The following is a 14,377-nucleotide window of genomic DNA, read 5'->3' as shown; positions in this document are numbered from 1 at the left end:
AACTTCCACTGTCCCAGGTTGTTCCAAGCCCCATCCAGCCTGGGCTTGGACACTTCCACGGGTGAGGCAACCACAGCTTCTTTGGGCAACCTGTGCTAGAGCCTCACCACTCTCACAGGGAAGAGTTTTTTTCCTAATATCCCATCTAAACCTGCCCTCTGCAGCTTAAAGCAATTCTTGCTTCTCCTGTCACTCCAGCCCTTTGTCCAAAGTTCCTCTCCAGCTCTCTTGGAGACCCTTTAGGCAACGTAAGGGGCTCCAAGTTCCCTCTGGAGCCTTCTCTTCTCCAGGCTGAACAACCCCAGCTCTCGCAGCCTGTTTCCACAGCAGAGCTGCTCCAGCGCCTCTTCTTCCATTTCTTTCCTTTTCCCCCTTCCCTCACGCCCCTCTCACCCCTTGACCCCGCCCACTCCACAAGCCCCGCCCCCTCTCCAGCCCCGCCCATAGCCACAATAGACCACGCCCCCTCCGCCGTCTGGTCCCTCCCCATTGGTTCCTGCGGGCGCCACGTGACGCGGCGGCGGCGCGCGCGGGGGCGGGGCCGGGTGCGCGGGTGCGCTCGGGGCGGCGGCGGCGGCGGCTGCATGTGCGGGCGGGGGGCGGCGAGCGGGGCCGGCCGGGCGGCGAGCGGAGCCGGGCGCGGGGCGAGCGCAGCCCAGAGGAGCCGAGCGGAGCCGGCGGGCAGGTCAGTGCGCGGGCGCGAAGGCGGGCGGGCGAGGGGAAGCGGCGGCGGTGGCCGCACGTGGGTCCGCCCGCTCAACAATGCGGGCGGGAGGGGTCCGTGCGCCGCCGGCTGCGGGGCCAACGCGGCGTGCGGAGGAGGCTGCGCCGTGCCATGCACCCCCGGAGCGGGGTGATGGCTCCGCTGCAGCCATCCTGGGGCTCTGGTGGGGGGGGCAGCAGCGTGCCTGCCCCCCCGGCCCCCAGCGGGGCTACAGCGCCTTCAGTTTGCACCCAAAATTAAGGGAAGGGAGCTGCAGCCCCGGTGTGCGGGGGTCACGCACGCTGCTTCCTCCGCGCCGCAGCCCCGCTGGGAGCCCACGCGCGGTGCCGCAGTCCCCCACCCCGTGTGCGGACACGGAGCATCCCGGCGGAGCCCATCCCGCCGCGCTCCGTGGGTGGGATGCAGCGTGGGCACCGTCAGGGCTCCGCGGGGCCTCTCCACCCCCGTCCGGGGCCGGACGCAGCGATCGGTGCCACAAGGGGCCCAAGGGGGGAAGCGCCGTGTTCCAGGCTGTCCGGTCTCGCCATCCCTAAGGATCTTCGTCAAACGAGTGGGGCTGCTCTGCAGCGGTAGCTGCGGCAGGGATGGCCTCTCCTGGGTCGTGTTTAGAGCAGGCTGCCGAGGGAAGTGGTGGAATCACCATCCCCGGAGGTGTTCAGAAAACATGTGGCTTGGTGACCTGGTTCAGTGGTGAAAATGGTGGTGGTGCACTGATGGTTGCAGTTGGTGATCTTGGAGGTCTTTTCCAACCTGGATGATTCAGTGATTCCGTATTTGAGCATGTCTCTTTAGGCTAACAAGCCATTCCTGGCCTTGCTATGCCATGGGGGCTTGGGAATGCCAGTACTTCCCATTCCTTGGGCAGGCAGGTCACATAGCAGGAGGACACCCCATGCCATGCTGTTCTCTGCCGTAGGTAAAGTGGATTTTTGCATGCGACTGGAATTACTAATCCAAGCAATTAGCTGGAATCTGTCAAGTTTGTGCTGCTGCCAATTTCTCCAGTTCATTTGGTTACAGTTTCATCTTTCTGCTCAAATGAACTGAAATGTAAGCAGGGCAACCGAGTGTCTGGTGCTGCTGGGTTGGGTTTATGTGCATCCTTCTGGCCAAAGGAGGATCAGCAAGAAAACTGAGCCTTAATGAAGTTGTATATTTATTGGCAGCAGTGGAAAAAGGGTAAGGGCGATAAATGGGGTTGTTTATGTACAAAATGTCATGAATCTCCCTACCAGGTTGTGAGCTGGATTTAAAATTCCACTGTTACCAGGATCACTGATTTTTTTTTTTTTTTTTATCACATCATTGCTGATAGCATACGTTAAAAATGCTGCAGGTGGTTTTAAAGCTGAGGGCCTTGTGGGATCACCAGTGTTCTGCACTAACATTTATACACATCCAGGGACTTAACAGTGCATTGTCACTTGGCTTCAGAGTTAACTGCCCAGATGTTGGCTGGCAGGGGCTGATGCACCATGGTCCCTGACACAGCCACTTTCTGGGGATCTCAGCTGCCACTAAATTTGCCAGTTGGGCAAGTGAAATGACTTTTAGTCTTTTGTAAGTGCTCCAACCTGAAATTTGTTCCTCTTGGGAATATTAAAACTTTTACTTTGGTTAACTTGTGTCCAAGGTGTATGCCATGAGCCATCATCCTGTTGGCTCTGCTTCAGGAGATGGCTGCTTGCAGAAGCAAAAAGCTTTTGTTACAGCTATTTTATTTTTATGTGTGCCTTGATAGCTCAAAAATCACTCAGCTTCCAGTCAAGGCGATCCTGGGTGAGAAGCATCCACTGGGATTTGCCTGTTAAGTGAATTTCTTTGATTTGACAGCAGAAGTGCCCAGAGAGACATCAAAAACCCCAACATTAGGGTGTGTTTCCAGCTTCATCATCCCCAACAAGCCATGGAAATCAGTGGCTTGAAATCCAACAGCACTTGATGTTAAAATAGCAAACGGTAAACATCGTCTCCTATCAATAACTTTAATTATGGTTTGGGTTTTGTCTTAAATAGACACATATTGTCATAGGGAATCAAAGTTTAGCATCCAGACATGCTCAGTGGGGTGGTAGCGTCTTTGGACAGGGTGTAACACGCTTTTATAGCATAAATTAAAATAAAAAAGGGGTTTAGTAGCGTAGCATGCTGTTGTGTAAGAAAACTGCCAACTTTTGGGCTGAGACTGCGTGGTTTCTGGGCATCGTGTGCTGTGGCGTGTTGGCGGGTGGTGTTCCCGGGCAGCTTTGGACGGGGAGAGCGAGTTTGACCACTCTGCAGCTGAACCCTGACAGAGCTTTTCAACCATAAAATGAAGTGCAGAGGAGGCTTTGTGTGTGCCACGGATAACCAAACCAAAAGCAAAAATAAACACCCGCGAAAGCTGGGTTTTTTTGGTCATTGACAGAAAAGGAAAGTGCCGGTCTAGGGGAGGGTGTGAAGTCTCGTGTTCGTTACGCTCCTAATCTGGAAAATACAGACTGTGGCACATGGCAGCAGCGTGTGTGGCTAATTTTACATCTTGTCCTTTTCCCTTTCTGATTTAACACAAAATTAAGGAAGAGAAGCAGCACCGATTGGCCTATTAAATGTTCATTTTTGCCAAGTTACGCCACTTTGCGAACACGAGACACGACCAGATTCCTGTGGCAAGGAGCCCTTAAAATTTCAACAGCTCTACCTATAAATATAGTCACCGTGAAAGGCAATCCGGCTTTAAAAGAAAAAAAAAAGCAACCATGCTCTTTTTATAGTCCCACTGTATCTGCCTGACTTTAGTGCCATGCGATGCATCTCCAGCCGGGCCATGAAGCCGAGGCGGTGTGGAACATTCAGTCTCTTGATTCCTCTTGCTAATTTGTGTGAAGAATGGGTGCAAGCAGAGAAAAAAAAAAAATTGTTTTATTTGTCCTGAAGATTTTTGGGGATGGGACGTTGGGGCCGGATCTCTGCATCAACATCGTGGTCTTTTGCAGAGGGACCTTTGGTAATTGCTTGGTCCTGGTGAGTTCCCAGGAGCTGCTGCACAGCTGGGGCAGTACAGGATGGAGCCTGAAGCATCCCTTGGCCCTAAAGCAAATGTCCCAGATGAAAATTAAAGGGAAGGAAAAGAAAGAAAGAAGCTGGTTGCCACCTCACCCCAGAGGTGTCTGGGCTCACCCACTGGTCTCTGATGCAAGCACAGCAGCTCAGGGAGCTCAAGGGCTGCTTTTGGACATGCCCAGGGTTGCCCAGGGACAGGCTGGCCTCGGGAACAGGTACAGCATGTTCTGGGCACTCCTCCAGGCCAGTGGGACACCCCCCCACCAGCCCCAGATGCTGTAGTGGGGTGATGGCCACTGGCACATCCTGGTAGTGAAGACAGCACTGCCTGCAGGGCTGGGATTTAGGTGGAGAGGCTGCAAGGGAGGGTGGTTTTGCAGCTTAGTGATGCTTTTCAGTGTGCCCTGCGCTTGCATGGCAGAAATCCACCTTTGTGGCCAGAGCAGCTGGGTCACCTTGCAGTGCCAAAACCTGCTGGGTATGGTTGGGATGGGGCACGGGCTGGGAAGCATGTGGGAGTGGGGCGGGAGAGCTCGGCACGGGGAATTGCTGTGTGTGCACTTGGGCGAAGTGCTGAGCCTGGGCTGCGCGGGAGCTGCAGACAGAGCCCACACGTGACGTCTGAATTTCAGATGATTGCTGGACCACTTTGCCAACAGCTTCTCGCAGCTCACCAGCTGCAATATCGCTTCTTCTTTTCCCTGTTTTTTTTTATTTCCTTTCCCCTTCCCCACCCTGCCTGTTTTCTAAGCCGAAGCAGAAGGGATGAATACGACACCGAGGGTGGCTGCAGCTGCACAGGGTTTGTATCCAAATGGTTTCCTGGAAGGCAAGTTTTTTTTTTGTTGTTTTTCAATCTTAAAAAATATTTTTACAGCGAGTGTCTCGTATTGAGGCTGTTTGGTTGTTAGGTTTAGTTTCCCATGACATGGAGGGAGGGGAAGGAGGGGCTGGGTGCTGTTTTATGTGCAGATCTCTCTGCAGCGGTATCATTGCCTATTGATGGTAAATGTGTTCCCTCTCATCTCTGTGATAGTTCTCGGAGATTTCCTCTTTTACGTCACTGCAGTTAATAAGACGTTTAACTTGGGAGCTGGGGGCGATGTGCTGTGCTATCGTGTTGCAAGGAACAGGGGGGGATGGCGAGTTCCTGCGCAGACTTGTGCTAGGAAGATTGTATCAATGCTGGGGAGAACAGCTGGGTTTGGAGTCAAAGCATTGCCTTTCACCCTTAATGAACCTGACCTGGCCGCATCTCTTTTTTTTTTTTTTTTTTTTTTTTATTATGACAATGGTTATTTTCCTTCTAATACTGAGAGAGGCAACTCAGTCCTCTCTATCTGCTGCATTGCTGGAGTCAAGGATGCACCTTGATTTTTTTAAGCAGATTGTGTCTGCCTGGCTGGACTTAGTTCTTTTTTACCTCTTTTTTGGGGGCCACTGAAGCATTTCATGAGAGCACCTGATGACTTTTTGTGGTGATGCTGCAGGTGCAGTAACTGCAGAGTCAGAGCCCTCTCCAGGAAAGTCCTTGACTGTGTGTTTCGTGTGTCACCGGTTGATTATAGAGTTAAGAAAGTGTTGCTGTTGTACATGCCTTGACCAGGAATAGCCTCCCTCCTGCCACAGTTTGCGAGGCCAGCTCATTGAGGGCAGGCGAGTTGGTCAATAAACGCTCCAAGCAGCACCCTAGGGAGTTGTGAACCAAAATGGGAACACTTGTGTCCTTCAGCTCCTCCTTCCTTGCAAAGTTGTTTTCTTCCCCCAGCTCCTTCTCCAACTTGACACTCAAACCCTCTTTGTTCTGCTGTGTTTTTCCACAAATGTTTTCAAGCGTGACAGCAGGGAGAAGAAAGCCACGCAGGGGGCTGATGCCTATCAGGCCAACCCTTGCCTGTGGCTTTGGGGGCCCCTTCACTTCAGTGACTTGGTGGCTGCAGGTGGGTTCACATCTGGCAGCTGTTGGGCTTGGAGTTGCTTCTGTCTGCCACTAGACCTCAACCCAGCCACCTGCACCTATTCCAAGGCTCCCAGCTCATCGCCGGGGCTTGAGACAGGCGGGGTGGCTGTGGTGTCCCTATGTAGGTGTGCAGGGGAGAAGGGCTCTGTAACCCTCTCAGGCAAATAGGGACATGGAAGGTTTGCAGGAAGAACAACCACAGTTCTGGTGGTGGCATTTTCCAACCTTCCATCAGGACCTGTCGCTCACAATCCTGATGACATTTAGCTGCTGACTTGCTGTCACTGATTTTGCTCAGTAACCCTTTTCTTTTTAAGACTAAAATGCTGCTTAAAAAACAACATGCCACCAATACATTGGGATGTTGGTTTAGTGTTTGGGAGGCTCACAGCCTTCTGCTTTTGCTCTGGGGAGGAAGCAACATGGTTGGGTGCAATTTTAAACCCTCATGGGAGCAGGGTCTTAAAAGATAACCCTCACATCACCCTCACTGCTGCATGTGGGAGTTAATTTTTCTCACTCCTGCCATGCACAACAGCCCCTCTCTGTGCTTTTGCTGCGAGCTGGGACAAGGGGAATTTTGGGTGCAACTCCAGGCAGTGCTGGCTCGGCACATGTCCCCAAGCGTCCCAGCTGGGCGGCTGCCCGGGGCCCCCTTCATGCGAACGGGGTCAGCAGCTGGGAAATAGCAGAGCAAAGTGCCTCCCTGGTAATTCCCAGCTGCCGTTAAAGCGGCTTTAAAATAAATTCCCTCAAAGAGCAATTCCAAGTATTTGAGGGTTTGAACTTTTCCGGAGAAGGGTTTGGGAGCTGCCGACTACCGCGCTGCACCCTGGCATGCCAGGGAAAGGCGCCAGGGCAATTGCCCTAATTATCCCAACATCTAAAAAACACTTTTTTGATGTCTATATGATGTTTGTTTATTAGCTGCATGTGCAACACAACTCTTGGAAATGGGGCACTGCTGGAAGCAAGGTTGTGCTAAACTGGGAACATGGGTGGCTGGGCAATGTCCTGGGCTGGAGGCAATGCCCAAGGCTCAGAGACCCTCACTGTGCCATCCTACCTGGCCACCAGCCTTACCCAGGGGTGCAGCACGGCTGGGTGCCCCTGGCTGCACATTCCACGGCCAGCTCTGCTTGGTAACGTGGGCACAACAGAAAACAAACTTTGCAGCAAGCTTTGCTCTTCCAGAGCCCCAAAAGCTTGCTTAAAAAAAAAATACTTTGGAGCAATGTGGTCTTTCTTTTTCTCATGCTCATGAAAATTCTCATACCAAACCAGTAACCTCCACTGCCCCCGGTTCATTATTTTTTAAGGTGGCGTTAGGGGGCATTTAAGGGAAGGCTTGTCTCATCCTTTGTGTCCCCTCCTCTCCTACATCCCGTCATTGCAAATTACAGCTTCATCTGTGCTTGTGTGACAGGCACTAAAAGGGGGAAGTTTGGTCAACAAACTGGAAAGTTGGTCTCATCCCTGAAAGGCTCTGGATGTCCCTGTGCTGGTGCTCCCTAGGGTGATGTGTTGCTGCATCCTGACTGGTGCAATTTTTTGGTCACAGGAATGTCCCTGTGAGGCTGAGTACCCCAAGCTGGGGACAGCCAAGCTTTTCCCTGCAGAGACAGTTCTGGGCTCTTGCCCAAGTCCCCCTCTCCAGGGCCCTGGCACCAGTGCAAGTGCAGCCAGGCTGAAGTCTGATGATTAAACCCATGATCCAGGTCACTCCTGCCCTTCTCAGTGCCCCAAAAACTAAGGATGCTGATAGCAAGACTACGTCCAGTTGGGGATGTTGTGCTTCTCTGAGCAGTTCAGCAGGTTTGGGGATAAGCTGAGCTAATCTGGGGTAAAACCACCCTAAAAAAACCATTGCAGTGGGGGGTTCTTCCATACACGCCCTTCATTGCCATGCCTGAGTTGTTCTCAGCTGAAATAGATTTTGTGCATGGGCTGACCTTTACTCTGGCAGCTTCTTACTGAACTTTCTATCATATATGTAATTTTAAAATATTTTTTTTTCTGTGTGGACATGACAGAGCTGTCTCCTGAGGTGGCAGAAAACACATCTTGCCTCTTAAGGACAGGTAGGGAAACCTGCACGTGGCACAGGGAGATTTGCTGTGGATGGGACAGCACTGGGTTGTACCCAACCCAAAGTCGCATCCACTGGACCACACACTTAGCTCTTTTTTTTTTTTTTTTTTTCCTCCTCCCAAACTAATCCCTCCAGCCCCTTAGGCTTTTTTGTTGTTGTTGTTGTTACTCCTCTCTGAATTCCTTCTAATTTGCAGGCTCACTGCCAGCATCCAACGCACTATAAAAAGGGGACTTGTTCTTCAAGCTTCCCTCTGGTACAGAGCATTTGCACAAATAGCAACACGCTTGACAAGTAGGTCTGATTCCCCCTGCTATTACCGAAATGCTCGTAGGGTGCTCGGGGAGTAAAGCTGCTGTCTCAAGATGAGCCAAGCTGAATTTCACACAGGGCCCTGAGCCCAATTCCCAGCCGGTGTTTAAGCTCCTGTCAGCTGGAAAAACAAAGCTGTGCATTTTTATTTTCCTCCCCGTGCAGCTTCCCGTTCTCTCCAAGAGCACACGGATGCGGTTGCATCCCTCCGTATCCCGCCAGCGTAGGTGGGATGTGGGATGTGGCTGCAGACCCATGTCCTGCTGAAGGCAGCCCCAGGGCCACCACCAATTTTTGGCTGGTCCCCCCCTGCTGTTACAAGCAGCCATGACACAAACCCCCTGCCAGCTTCCTTCTTAAAACTAATGAGCTGTTTGACCCTGGCAAGTCCTCTGGGAAAGCTGTTGCCAGAGCCTTGCTGCTCGCACAGATACAAACTGCTCTCATTTCCAGCTTAAATTTATTTGTGGATGACTCGTACCCATTTGGCCTTGTGCTTCTTGTACCCACACTGGCTTTTAGCTTGGATGGCTCCTTTCCCTGCTCTGGTATTTATCCTCTGGCAGGCTCTACCAAGTGCTGTGGGTCTGCCAACCTAAATAACCCCAGAGCTCCTGGTGGAGCATGGCTGGAAGGGGTGTAAGGGCATCTAGGCTTCCTCATTCCTGCAGTGGAGACAGCCCCAGTAACTTGATTTGCAGCTCACCCACTGAAAAGGCTCAAAATCCATCATGCTGCCTCTTGACATCCTCACTGGGGATGGTCCCAGACTGCAGAAGGACAACCCCAACCATCCTCTCTGCTGACAAAGGCTCTCTGATTTGAAACCATTATCTAATTTCATTAGCACACTTCTCTTTTGCAATGCAAATGCATCTTCTTTTGGCCAAAGATTAGCTTTTTTTTTTTTCCTGGTGCAGCCTTCAGTAGCACCTTTCCCTCTCCTTTCTGGTAGTGCCAGGGGTCGTGTTTCTGCCCTTGCTAATCTCAGCCCTGGTGTTGTGGAGCAGACATTTCACATGCGCAGCTTTGCCAGGTGCTTTGCTCAAAGGCTGAAGCGGATTTAAAATGTGAAAGTTCATCAGGTCAAAATACACACGTGGCTCCTTACCAATGGTCCCCTTTTGGAGGTGTAGAACTATCCAGGATGGTATGGGAAGAGCTGCAAGGTGTTTGCTTTCCCCCCAGGATGATAATTTTTCACCATACTTTTCACTGCTGCATTTTTTCCGTGGGTTTTCTTTGCTTTTTATGTGCTTTCTTTGGGATCTCTGTGCTTATTCCTGGTGGTGCTGAGAAGCTGGCTTACCCATCCCAATTTAGACCTCTGCCTTCACCTTGGCAGGTAGAACTTGACTGGTACCTTTGGAAGGAAGTATGCTCCAGGTGCCATCAGTCACCAACTCCTTATTTCCTCCAAGTTTCCCTTTAGTTAAGAATCTTTTTTTTCTTTTTTCCTTCTGTCCAATCTAAACTGCACCAGCGTGTGTCCATTTGAGGCAGGATTTCTCATTCCCCTGCAGTGTCCTTCCATCATTCTGTGCCCTCGTTAAACCACGCATAAATTGGCATCATCGAGGAGGAGCTGGTCTCTGCGGTTATTAGCAGGATTATTCTCATCTCCCGTTTCCAGTGAAGCTGTTGGGCTGGTGTAACACAATTCCCACTAACGCTCATCTCCACTGTCAGGGAGAGCGATGCTGATGGGGCACTGAGCATCAACAGCAGATACCAGGAGGAAACCAGCAGACCCCATCGCATCTTTCCACATTAAGTGATATTTGACCCCCAGCTCCTCTCCTCCAGGCCATGGTTGTTTAGCACACCATGTTGGGCATTAACTTCCCCTCCTGAATCTTTTCTGAGCAGCCCGTGGGCTCCTTCACAGCTGCAGCTCCAGCACAGGAGTGCATCACATCCTGGGCTCATCGCTTGGTTTGCTTTGTGCCTTGCGTTTTCTCACTGCCTAAATCAGCATCCACAGCCTCCAGCACTCAGAGTGGGTACAGCTGGGCATTTTCTGCCTGCAGTGGATCTTCCTTGTTCCTCTCTGCCTATTTATTTGATTTCTCACTGTATTTAAAGGAGAGGTCAGCGTGTGTTTTGCAACCTTCTCCTCCTGTTATTAATTTCTTAGAAACAAAGGGGAAGGAACCACAAGCAATAAAGAGCCTGAGATTTGAGGACTGGCTGTTTATTTGTCAAAGCTAGAAATACAGTGACTGAAGAGGACAAGAGAAAATCATCCATGCAGATCTACCTCATTTAAGTTTAGGCTTCTGGAGGTCAGATTTGGGGGGGCGCATGGATTTCCTCCTGCTGCAGTTTTAGATGGAGCTGTTATCAGTGCCATTACTGCAAATAGCATTTTAATTTTGCCTTCTGCGCCTCATTTTTTCACCCCACGGCCTGACTTTCCTGCACCCATGCCCATCTGATGCTGGGGGAGCAGCAGTGCCCATCTCAGTGGCGTCGTGGCACCCCATGCAGTGGGATTGGATTGCACGTGGCTGATGGAAAGTGGGTTGCAATAAGCCAGTCCTAAGGGTGCAGATGCTGCCAAGGAGGCTGGGACTGGCCATCAGCTGCTGGGAAGAGGGGATGAGGAGCAGCAGGGTGGCTCAGATGCCAAAGCCAAAGATAACTCAGAAGCCCAAAAGGGACAAAAATAGGTGTCTGGGTCATTCAGGAGGGTTTGAGGATCACTTAAGATCTTTTTCCTTGGAAGCAGCAATTATCAGATGAAAGGGAATGTCTTCAAGCAGGCATTTTGGAGCATCTGGTTTGTATTTGGTGTGTTCACTGGGGGAAGCAGGGAAGGCTGGAAGGCTGCTGGGTGGGTTGGTGGCAGGGCGAGGCAGAGGATGTCCTTCAGGGGATGAGTCTGGTCACTTACAAAATGCATTTTGACACCAGGAGCATTCCCACATCTCTCCTCCTTTTTGGACTGCATTGTCCATAACTTTCCAAAGCGTTAGTGCTGAGTATGAGCTGGATTTCTGCTCGTGGGAGGTTAAGGGGTGTCCCCACATGAAGTTGCGAACAGGGGGATGCACACGTGGTTTTATTTTTAGGTTTCACCCTTCCTCGCTACAGAGGATTCATTGGCATGTAATTACCGCCAGCTTTAATCCAGCCAGACCAACTGCCTTTCTGGCAAACCCAAGTACAATAGGAGCCAAAGGTTATTGCATGCCCTAAATAAAACCATTACAGCCCTGGGGCCTCACCCAAGCCCAGACCGCAAAGCATCCAGGACCGGCTGCATTCAGTTTTTCTGAGTCTGGAAGATTTGATTTGATGGCAATGACCCATAACTTTTTTTTTTTCTTTTTACTTTTTTTTTTTCTTACTTTCCCCCTCCAAAGCCACCTGCACACTTGCAACCACTGTGGCACCTGCCAGGAGCAGCACATCTGGCCAGCGTTAGCGAGCTTGCCAGGGATGCACTTGGTTCAGTCTTTTCTTGCTAAAATCATTAGTGGCTTTAATTGAAAGCAGAGGTGGGTGAAGGCACGTCACACAGACACATCACAGCATGCACAGCTCAGCCCAGTATGTGGCTGTGACCAGCGTCCTCTCAAACTGCTGCCAGATACAGCCCCATGTTCTGCCCATCCATGGGATGGACTGAGATTTCAGGCCCACATAAGGACCCATGTGGCCTGGAGGAGCCACCCAGGAGCCAGTGCATCCCACACTGTGCTCTTCTCCCAGTTACTGCTCCAAACTGGGATTTACTCTCTATCCATAAGCAAAGACAGCCCAAAGTGATGCAAATGTGTGACCTCACCCAGATCTCAAGAGGTAAATATTGCATCATGATGAGCACGCCCTGTATCCTTTGACCCAGTCTGAGACACTCTTTAGTCCATCCTGATGCAGGGGCAGGTCAGGCCAGAGAGGAGGTATATGGTGGGAAAGGCTTTCTCCTCACCTCCCAGTTTAATTATTGGTGTCTCATGTTTGCAGTGTGATGGACACTGGTCCTGCCTCCATGCAAGGCTGCTCTGGCTCCTGGCATCTCCACAGAGCTGCCAGCAGGGAGAAATTGCATTTCACAACCCGTCTTTCCAAGCTCCCACAAGATTACTGGAGGGAGAGGAATGTGCTGAAGAAAATATCCCAACTGCTGTTAAAAGGCACAGCTTTCCCTACCCCTTTCTGGGATGGCCATTCCTTTACTGAACCAGACACACTCCTCCAGTTGGCAGCACCCACTGGAGCCAGCACTGTGTCACCTCCCCATATCACCCTGGGGTGTCTTTGCCCTCCTGGCCTCCCCTTCATGTGCAAATAATTGAAATTGTGATAAGCAGGCTCTTTTATGAAGAAATTCTGCTTTTCCTTCAAAGTGCTCCTGGGACACAGCTCAGTCACTTTATATCTGGGCAATAAATCTCCAGACTCTGTAGGGCACACCCGCCACACAAGGCAGTAATGGGCCTGCCAGATGCTGTTCTGTCTGGGTGAAGAGCTCGGCAGCCAGTGCAGCATCTGTTAATCATTTGCCAGGAGAGTCCAAGCAGTGAGGGTGTCTCAAGTTGAATCCCTTTTGGCCCATTCTTTTGAATCACAGTAAAGGTTTCTGGGCTACCTGGAGCTGAAATAACCTGTGAGCTGCAGCAGCTTGGGATCCTGGGCTGAGAGATGCATCCCAGACATCTCATGAGGAAGGTGAGAAATCTTTCTCCTTTGTCCTTCTTCTAAGAGGCATAAAATCCTCACTAGTCCAAGGCTAAGGTAACCCTTTTCCTTGATCCCACTCATCTGCTTTTGCTTCAAAATCCTGTGAGCATCACATGATGAGATGTGGTCCTGGGCAGTGAAAAGCACTGGGGAATCTTGAACTGGTTTGGTGTTGAGTCATCTCCTCCTGGGTGATGGCACATGGACAAGGCTGAAAGCGGGGATGGCTTTCTCTGATGTTTCTTCTCTGTTGAGTCTTCTTTCAATATTCCACAATGCCAGTCCACGCATTTTGCCTCCAGCAAGTAAAACACCTCCAGGTGTATCTTCTGCAGAAGATACTGTTGTACTTGGGGGATGGTCAGGCTGTTGCGCTCATTCTGATTTCTCTCCCAGGCTAATTACAAGCCTCCTGGACTCTCTCAGGTGGCTTTGGCAAGTGCTCTGCTTTTCTAGTGCCAGTGCCAGGGAGCCCTGGCCACAGCCGTCAAGTCTTTCCCCAACTATTAGAAAGCAGTTACGCTCCTTGTGTGTCTTTTCATTGCCGGAAGCTGGTAACTGGATGGATCCTACACAAATAAACTTCTCTAGGGCAGAGAGTCAAAATATCCCTGGGCTTGTTTGGTGGGAAAAGGTTAACCAGCGTGAAGTCTATGAATTGCTGCTGACCTGACTTTGTTGACAAAATACAGTTATTAATTGGACTTGCAGGCAAACTGCCTGGGGATGTTTAGAAGGAACTTGTCCATCACAAGGGCCGAGATCTCCCTGGGAGAAGATCTGTCTGGGCTCTGTGGAGATGTGCCTAGGCCTTGGCCATGGCTCTGGTTTGGGGTTTTGTTGTTGAGGATAAGATGTGTCAGGGTCTCAGTCTCCCACACTGGCCATGGGGCCACACAGATTCACCAACAGCAGAGCCGTAGCAGAGAAGGACAGGAGGAGCCTGTCAAGAAGCCTGGGACCAGGTGACTGAAATGGTCTCCTGATGTACTGGAAGGTCTCCTTGCTCATTGCAGGAGTAAGTACTGCTAGACAACAGTGGGCGAGACAACATTTGAAGTTCCTTTCCAACACAAACCATTCTGTGATTTTTGTGATGACTCTAATGAGGCCCCTGGGACCCTAAATTCAGATTTCTGTTCTCAAGCTGAATCCTATACAAAGCATCATTGCCTGAACAGGAGCAGAAGCTTCATGATGTAGGTGAAGTTCCAGAGTGTGACCTGTGCTGTTCCCAGTGTGCTCCTAAATCCCAGCAGCTGTTCACTGCTGCGTTGACACCGATGACACTCACTGTCACCTTACCCTCAGCCTGGTGGCTTATTTCTGACTGTGGCAGGGCAGTGGTTAGTGCATGTCCCTGGGTGCCATCATAGCCTTTCAGCCACCGTCATGGCAGCTCCAGGACGACTGCTAGTCTCATGGCTGGCGAGTTCCTTCACATCTCACGGCCCTGCATGAGGAACAGCTTGCTTCCCTCGGCCTGGGAGCGAGCAGAACACCCGCGCTGGCGCCGGCCCAAGACAGAAGCTTTGGGAATCCTCCTCGACAGCATGAC

The 14,377-nt window shown here is 51.1% G+C and overlaps 1 protein-coding gene across 1 annotated transcript in view; it reads left to right on the top strand.

Annotated features, from left to right (window-relative positions):
- The first annotated feature begins 582 nt into the window (after nt 1-582).
- Nucleotides 583-14,377, top strand: part of PTP4A3 (protein tyrosine phosphatase 4A3) — a 42,300-nt gene continuing 28,505 nt past the window's right edge. Inside the window, exon 1 of the mRNA XM_053952158.1 lies at nt 583-685. The gene's annotated coding sequence lies outside the window, so the exon portion shown is untranslated. The remainder of the gene's footprint in view (nt 686-14,377) is intronic.

The sequence above is a fragment of the Vidua chalybeata genome, chromosome 1, assembly GCF_026979565.1.
Source record: "Vidua chalybeata isolate OUT-0048 chromosome 1, bVidCha1 merged haplotype, whole genome shotgun sequence".
NCBI lineage: Eukaryota > Metazoa > Chordata > Aves > Passeriformes > Viduidae > Vidua > Vidua chalybeata.
The sequence above is the reverse complement of the archived record's forward strand: the minus strand, read 5'-3'. Positions and strand labels throughout refer to the sequence as shown.